This window comes from Rhipicephalus microplus, chromosome 3, assembly GCF_043290135.1.
Source record: "Rhipicephalus microplus isolate Deutch F79 chromosome 3, USDA_Rmic, whole genome shotgun sequence".
Lineage (NCBI taxonomy): Eukaryota > Metazoa > Arthropoda > Arachnida > Ixodida > Ixodidae > Rhipicephalus > Rhipicephalus microplus.
In genome coordinates, this window is record NC_134702.1 from 204585350 (window position 1) to 204594421 (window position 9072).

A 9072-nucleotide genomic window follows, 5' to 3' on the forward strand; every position below is an offset into this window, starting at 1 on the left:
CTACACTCTGTTAAGTTGCCAGCCAAGAAGGCTTCCCAAGCACAAAAAAAGGACTTTTTGATACTTGGCTAAGGCTCAGCGGAAACTATTACATGGTGCATCATTTTGCGGGTGCCCCATGGTGCACGTGGCTTCATTCAAAACACAGCTCGAAGCGAAGAACAATCAAAAGCGCTCCACGTCCAGGGCGTGTTGCACTCACTTACCTCAGAAATCAGCAATCGCATATTTATAGTGAAAACTGAAAAACGAGGACACAAGTGGGAAAAGCGACAACACAAGCGCAAACAGCAATCGTTAGTGAGCGCTTTATTGCAATCTTGGCCTTTTGTGTCTTAGTTGTTTGAAGTTTTCCTTAGAGAAAATTCTTCTAATACACCTCACGAACTTTTTGTGTCATTTCTAAGGCTGAGGTGCGATTCTGAATTCGTGATCCCAGAATAAATTATTGCAAAAATAGGAACAACTCAAGCTTCAAGACCAGCAACTGTAATTTTGAGCGCAATTATTGTACCGTATGTTTATTTTTTATTGTCATCACATTCGGTCAATAATTAAAGAAGTCACGCAAGACCCGCGAAGAGTCAACTCTTCAACAATGTACGCACTACCACATCATGCATGAAATGATTGCTAAAGCCAGAAATCGCCTGGCCATGCCCACTATTCTGTGTTATTACGAGAACAGAAAATGTTTCTGCTGTGACAATTACAAAAAGAAGGCTCTTCATGCTTCAATTTAGACTGCGACATTCAGTCACCTTCACACTAATACGTGTAATCGCACGTGCCCGTAGATATCCCTCTCCTTCGCTGCAGGCTACTCTTTGTTTTTATGTTTTTATTGAGATTATTTTAAAAAGGATAGTTCACTAAACCTGACGGTGTCAAAGCCGCGCAAAAGCTTGGGCTAAACATTTATGGTTGTACTATAAAGTAGACTGAGAAACGAAACTTTTTATAATGTGTTACTAAAGTAGCGTCTTTGCGTCGATGACTTACATGTAATATAACTTAACGAGATGATAGGCATGAATCAAAGACGCGATGTAAATAGAAGGCTGAGCGACCGTAAAAAAATCACACATGTTCAGTTGTTTTTGTATAAATAATATTTATTGAACAAACACTGCAAACAGCGTTGCCCACTTTGAGTGATTATTGTGTGGTTTTGGGCGGCTCGGTATGCGGAGAACGAGTAGAGCTGCCACTCGTAGTTGTCGTGGGCTTTTTGACAGTTACATGGCTTACACCGGGAGATGTCTCCAGCTTCATCCGAGGTTCGGTCAGCTGCGAGTTGCGACCAGAAAAGACGGGATAGGCGAATGAAAGTGACAATGCAACACAATCGTAAAAAGAAAGTACGAAAAAACAATGCACGCTATATATGCAAGAAGACAAAATTATTGCAGTTGAAAGCGCTCTCGTTTGGAATGATTAAACATTTACCGCATGTACGGGAAAGGCGTAAGCACTATGAAACTATCTCGTATTGTTAACTCTGTTAAATGTATTCAGTAACGATTAGATTAAAAATAAACAGTTTGCTTGAACGTATCTTTTATAAGTGCGATAGTTGCCTCTGTCTATATAATGATGATTCTGTCAAGTGTGGCATTATTGCCGTTAGTTACGGACTTGTTAGTAGCACTAGTGCAAAGATGAAAGGGAGAATTATGATTCTCTCCAGGAAGAATGCACTTATGGACGCAGCTCGAGTTTTTCAGTAATACTCAGTGTTAGAGCGCATCAGCATCGGTTGTCTCTGCAAAGCACTCAGCAGACCTTTTCAGATTAACGGCAAGGCCCATGTTCGCATGTTTTATTTGTTTCTTCTGTTTTTTTTTCAGAAGACTGCTTACTATACCTGCAATCTTCTTTACACTTTGAGCACATCACTTTCCAGCTGATTCAATGGGCCACTTTCAGCGTATGCGATTGCTGCATCGCATGTGACGTACATACAAGAAAAAAACATGCGAAGATGTCTAAGGCGATATGCTCTTTCCTCACTTTTTATGTAGCCACGAAGCCTATGCCAATGGCACCTTCTCCACAAGCCGAGGAAAACATCTTCGTAGCAAAGGCGAATGTCGCCTGGTCAAACCCTGAGTATTGGTACATTATTATGAAAGGGGAGCTTGACTTTTGCTTTCTCCATAGACACTTAGCAAACAGACGTCGGAACCAATGAAAACACTGGGTGTATTCGGAAAAAGTTGTTGCCTTTATGGCAAACCTGGTTAAACATTCCCACACAAAAAAAAAGATGACGGTGTTGTAAGAGTGCAAGAAGCCCCAGAGTTAAAGCAAACCATCAACAGTTTTGACAACTTTCGAAGACAAGTGTCGGCGCATGAAGCCAACAGTTTCGCTTAAGGTTGGGGACTCAACGCGCTACTACTACCACGACTGCAGCAATTGAAGATGATTTACGCAAAGCTTTCCATCGCGTAGCGAGATAAAAAGCGGCTCAAAATTAGAGGAGTCATTTTAAGGCCACCATAAAAACCATAGTGGAACCAATGCCTCATTTACTAGATGCCCGTCGCGTCGCTTGCTTTGCCATTGCGGCAGCGGTTTCTTCACTTAGTGTAGTTCGCTGAAAATCCGTTAAGCGACTTTCGCTGCCTTACCCATTTCTCCATTGTCTTACCTCCAAGACGGTAAAAATTGTGATGGCAATCGCAAAAGCAGCATAATGTGACCTCTCTTTCAGCTGTTCGCCACACGCGGCGCTGGTTGCCTTTCAGCGGAGAAAAAAAAAGTGGGAGAGGGTCTGGAACCGAGTTTGCAGACCTACGCGGGGGGCATCTAGTAAAAAGGACACATTGTTAGAATCCAAGGTGGATAGACAAAGAACTTGGTGTAGTTGAAGCCGCCTATGCGCCACTAAGGGAGAGAGTAAACCCACGACGAGCGTGCAGCGGCTATGTTGCCAGTGGCAGAAAGGAGCTGAGCGCTGCCGCATTGATGCTTCGTCACACTGCGGTGAAGTGGCTCATGTGTTCATAAAGCAGCGAAAAGAAGTAGTTCTTGTTGCAAATGTTTATTGTGACTTGTACGCAGCCAAGTGACATGTAGAGAACTGAATTAAAGTGCACAGGCATGAAATAGCGAAGCTTGAATCCAATGCATCGTCAGAAACACAGGCTCCCTAGTGGTGTTTGAAAATTATTGCCCTAGTCAAAAGTGGTCTCACCTTATTTTTGACCAATTCTCAGTTTATTTCTTTCGTCATGCGGTAAATTCTCAATTTTATTGTTCAGAGCTTTGCTTGCACAAACTGTAAACGTCATTAATTAGCGAATCGAAGTATTGAATGTGCTGCTCTAGTTTCTGGAACCAGTTTTTATCACAAGAAGCTCCCAGAACTTCCAGGATGAAATGTTTTGCTCGTGACATCACTGTTGTGATGGTATCACATTCAGGCTGTAGCCGCCTCAATCCTTTCTCGACTTCTTAACAGAGCCCAATGACGTCTCGCGACGGTGAAACAAGACGACCTTGGCTCTTGCATTTAAATAAAGGTTTCAACTCATCTCAGTACATGGCTGCTATGCACTCTTCACACGTAGTCATAGTTTGAGCTTTTCGGACACTGAAGCCTGCTATGTATGGCACCATGGAACTGACCAAAGCAGACAGGCTTTCGGGCCAGTGGATGTGACGCGTATAGTCATGGTCATCGGTGTCACAGAACGAGCGCTAAAAAAAGAGCGCGCCGCCAAATCCTTGCGACCACGGGCGGTAGAAACGCCGCGAGGTAAAAAGAAAAAAAAAAGAAAGCAAACATCCAAGGCTCCCGGGCGCGCGCTCTCCCCGCAGAAGCACGGCTTCGCAGACGAACCTCCTCACCCCACATCGGCGGCCCAGTAAGGCCGCGATCTTTCTAGAACGAAGGAGGCGGGGTCAGACCGAGTGACTCATTCTCCGGAGAGGGCAGTCGAACAGTCTCCATAGAGAAATAAAAAAAGGTGAAGAGTGGACACTCCCATAGACCCCAGCGGCCCAATCGACTCTTGCACGCCTAGTGGTTGATGAGAGCAAGTGGCGTGCGCTTCCGGTTTCGGTTTCACTGGCGCAAATTTTGAATTACTTTGCATAACCGACGTTTGGCTATGACGAAAGTTCATGATTTCAGACCACTATTCATCGCCCAAATGGATAGTTTTTGTAGGTCGTTTTGATTTAGCGATTCCCTGTTTTGTTTTGTTCAGTGGTTCGTGCGAATCGGTCGTGACGTAATTTTTATTTCGATTAAGTTATAATAAAAAGAGATGCAGGTAATGATAATTCACTACGGTTTTATTCATCGCGCTTGTGTTTTTCTTTTGGAACAAGTGATCAATGTATATATCAGTTAAAGAAACAGAGCATCCGCAATGTTTTATTCAAAGGCAAGGTACAGTATGAGAATATAAAGAGCACAATATGACAAAGGTAGACAACAAATGCATCTCGCCTTACAAATAAATTGTAACAAATATTGTAACAAATACATAGAGAACACAGACAACGCACACATCGCTAGAGTTGGCAGAAGCCGAGAAGCTGGTGAAGTATGACACACCGGGCCAGTGGGTAAGTAAGGATCTATGGCAAAAACACAGCGCACAATGCTGATGAAGAAGGAAGAAGTGGCATATACACAGCAATGAAGTCGCGAATCACGCCTGGGCTTAACCGAAATAATGCATAGAAAAAAAGAGCGCACAGAAACCACAGGACACAATATAGCAGAAAGGCAAAGCTGCAGTGTGCTGGCTGTGCTTAAGAACAGCTAGCCCAAAATGAAAAAAAAAAGCAGACTTGATGCCTGCTTGTCCTCAGAAAGGTAGGGCTTTGCAGCTTGCTCACTACGTGAAAGACAAACTTTATGCTACAACACTGGCAGGTCTTGTGGCTTTTGTTATGCGTTGCCTTCATCAAAAACTAAAGATCCCAAGTGATTTGCGTCTGGGTGTTGCTGTGACGCTTGCGAGCTAAAATAGATTGTAGTCATCACTTTATCCAGAATTGTGGACTTTAATTGGTGCTACGAGAGCAGTATTACAGGGCTAATAAATAGCAGAAGGAAACCACTTTGGCTCATTATTTTTCACAAAGGCTCTACATCGTACGTTATCACTCACAAGCTATATAAAAATAAAAAGGCAGCGTCCGCAGCCCCATCAAACGCTACAAGTTTGGGTATTCTTTTGAAAATTTTGATGGGCAAGATGAGGAGGTTGATGAGAAGCTAAAATACGAAAAGCGTGATAACATGAACCGTGCCCACTTCATACTGTGTTCCTTACCCGCTCGAAGACATTTCAACAAGCGGTTTTGTTATCGATATATTACTTGAGCTGGAGAGATAAAGCATACACAGTGACCAAGCGACCCACAGTAAAGTGTACAGTTCGCCCGTATTTGCTACAAAATATACAGACAGGATACCCAACATTCTTTTTAAGGTTATGCAAATCACTTCGAGCGAATACACAGTGTTCGTACTCCTCATAGCGGGTAACCAAAACAATGAATGCAACGAAGGAGTGGTTAGTCCAGTTGAACTGAATATAAGCATATAAGACCATAATGAAGTCTGCTGTAACGAAGTAATAACATAACAAAGCTATTGCAGCATTCGGCTCAACTCGAATACTTTAGTGTAAACCCGCCGCTAATTGCTAACCTTTGAACTTGTCAAGCTGTATGCCCGAGATTGAAGACTGGAACCTAACCCTGTCTAAGTTTCGGTTCACAAAACGCACATGCCAACATAAACGAACCCGGCAAAACATTTTCAGAAACTTAGCGCGACACCCAGCAGAGCAGAAATGAAAATCGCCAACACTAGACAGATGGTGATACAAAACATCGCACACTTTCAGGTGATGTGCAGTGGCCTCAATTATGGCAAGAAAGTGAGATTCAAGTTGTTGTACGTATGCAAAAGCTGCTTCTGATGGCACAGTGAGATTCCCAAAAAGTTTGCTGGGGACGTGGTATGCTTTGAGCATTGTGAAATACTGGTGGGTACCCTTAAGCGTCTCACTGTCGTCTTTCAGTAACTGTGGGCAACTGCAACCGTCACATGCATTCCGAAGGAAGTGTTTGATGAGAAAACCAGCTACATAATATGCAGCGGAGTCATCGATAATATGGGAGTGAATGTTTGTCGCAAGTTCAGAGAGATCGTCTAGAGCGGGAAAGTCGTCAGGCTGTGGCTGTGCACACTCCTCATTATCCACAAGAGACGCACTGGTGAGGGAGAATGGCGAGAGCTGCTCTTGGAGGAGGTCACATTCATCATCCTCGACATTTCCGTATTCTGACAGCTTGAAGAGTTTTCTTATGCAGATGTGCTTCAGGCCACAAATAAATTGTGCTACATTGGGGTTGGTGTTGCAACCCTGTTTTTGCCTAATGTGGCCAAATATGTTCTCCAGAGGATCCTGTTGAAGCCTGCGTGTTAACAGGTATTCAAAATTGTAATTTTTGGAGAGGTCGTCCCATAGTTGACAAATTGCCTGAATTGTAATTTGCCAACCTACGATGGTTTGTGGTTGACGTCTGCCAACAAACTGCCATGATGCAATCCAGGGAAGCTGGCCTCGGAGGAAGTCAATCAGCTCTGAATCATTTTTCATGATTGCATGCCGCAGCTTTTGCGAAGTTCTTTTTTTACTCGAGCTGTTCAAGGCATCGAAAATCCTGTCCATACGATCACAAAATTGAGCTGTAGTGATGGCCGAGGCAGGCAGCACCTTCGCATACACCATTGCCGTGATAGCTATCGAAACTGATGCACTGAGGACCTGAGTTGCTCTGCTGATCTTCATATTAGAAAAAGGTTTCTGATGAACGTGCCGTTCAGTCAACTTTGGAGCCAATCGCAACCGCAACTCATGTGAGGATTGGTAAAGGCTTACAATGTGCGACCAGTTAACGATGTCATCCCCAATGTATAACTTGTGTGCTTGGACATTATTGCGCGTTGTTTTAATTAAATGCGGAACATCAAAAATGTAATATACCCACTCACCATTAACTTCAAAAAAAAGGCTTTGCTACAGTCACTCTTAGTTGGTTAGCGAGACTTACATTTGAACTGCCCTGGTCACAAATGACTGCTTTCACTGCAATATTAATGCTCCTAAGCTCCAAAATGAGTGACACCAGCAAGTTATGCATAACAGATGATGGTGTTGATGTGTGCCCTATAGTAAAAGCAACCGGTTGAACCCACTTTCTCGAAACACCAACAAGCAGAAAAACCAGTGCTCGATCAGCGATGGTTGAAGTGCGATGAGTGCCATCATCTGTAAAACCCTGGACAACGTCTCTTGAAGCATCATAGTACAAATTCTTTTTGAGTGCTATTTCGTCGAAAACTAAAGCGCACACTCGATCCCGTTCATTCCAAGCATGAGTATTTGTTGCAATGGAAGTAAGGATTCCTGGAATTATGCCTGGAGTCATCTTTACATTAGCTAGCCACCTCCTTAATGAACGCCGGGAGGGCAAAGAAAAATATGGAGCCAGAAATCGGTATGCTCGCGGACCTCGGAAGTTTGAGTGAAGAGCGAACTTCTTGAACCACACGGGAAACCGCTTGCCCTTGCGTTTGGGCCTCAAGCGAACATGTGCAAAAAGAAGTTTAAAAACCTCCTCGGTGACGTGCGGTCGGATAACTTCAAGGGCCTTCGAAGTCGATGACGGTGCTTGGTGAGGCTGTCTCTGCAGTCTTTTGATAGTTTTCCGCTGTGCTGCTACTTTAGCTTGCAGATGTTTAATGGTTTGCTTGTACTTCATTGATGGAGACATTGTCGCTGGCACACAGGAACGCACTGCTATAAACAAAAAAATTGATGTAAAAGCGAAGAACAACTAATCCCATACGAGTACTTTCCTCGCTCTTTCAGACCCAAGGTGCACAACTTTCTGTGATACAAAGTTTTCGATTCCACTACCTAAAAACAAACCATTCACAATGTTGACAATGCACAAAAAAATGAAAATCACTGAGAGCCCACCCCTACATTTTGTAAGTGCACACGTATTGTCCTTTTGAGGATAGTTTCCTCAGAATGTCCTAAACATAAAATAGCACATTAAAAACTGCTGCAATAAAAGCATAGTCACCATTATCTCTAAGGCACTCAGGCGTGGAGCTGTTGGCGGAGACGTCTTCTGGAGGGTCTTGTGAAGCTTGTTCAGTGCCTCGGACAGTGCTGTCGGAACAATCTTGCGAGCGGCCTGCGGAAGTCTCTATATCAATCCACTCTGGTGTTGAAGTGAACATACAACTTACCGGCCACACAGGTTCCTTTTGTGACAGCTGAACGACTGGTTAAGGTTTTCTCCGGCAAGACGAAATCAGCAAAAATTCTTTCACCAGCTACAAGGGAGCTGCCACCTGCAGAGGTTTGGTCAACAGTCAATTTGGGTAAAAAAAAAAGAAATCGCGACACTGAACGCACCCTGTTCATCGGGGCACCTCAATGTGTGGGAGCCGCTTTTTGAAGCCTCTACCGCAGGTCCTGAAGAAATGAAATTACGACAATGTGTCAGTAAGAGGCTTAAAATAACACAAACTGAAGCTCATCCGCACCTTGCTGTGCAGCTTCTGCAGCCATGTCACAGTCACTACTTGAAGCGACGCTCAGAGAACCTGCATATATCTGCAGTTGGTACAAGTTACAAAGCTTGTAGCATGGGGAAACTTAAACAGCTCTTTCAAACGCATAAATTGGTCGAACGTGGAAGAAAAGAGACGGCACCAACTAGGAAACAAGTAATTTGTGATTTTTGGAATTATCAACAGTGGCAGCTTTCACTGATGAAAGGTATACGTACATGTGCACTCAGGCTTGAAGATAACGTGAAATAGCCCTTTAAAGTCTTTCAAAACAAGTTGCGCAGGTCCAGAGCATCAAAACATGACAGAAATGTAAAGCTGCTGTTAGGAAGGTAATAGCCCACAATTCACAGAATTTAAGACTTTCCAAGTGTTACTTCTGTAGTGAGGTTTCTTCATCGGCTACAAAGATCTGCACGGTTAACTGTCGCCACTGATTCAAT

The 9072-nt window shown here is 43.6% G+C and overlaps 1 long non-coding RNA gene across 2 annotated transcripts; it reads right to left on the minus strand.

Annotated features, from left to right (window-relative positions):
- Positions 1-4041: 4041 nt before the first annotated feature.
- On the minus strand, positions 4042-8635 carry LOC142804112 (uncharacterized). Of its 2 annotated transcripts, XR_012894462.1 has the most exons (4): positions 8472-8632; positions 8303-8407; positions 8134-8247; positions 4042-7838 (listed from the first exon to the last, which is right to left on the minus strand). It is a non-coding gene; the product is annotated as an uncharacterized LOC142804112 (long non-coding RNA). The 2 variants fall into 2 exon arrangements; XR_012894461.1 differs by having other exon boundaries at positions 8134-8407; positions 8472-8635.
- Positions 8636-9072: the final 437 nt, after the last annotated feature.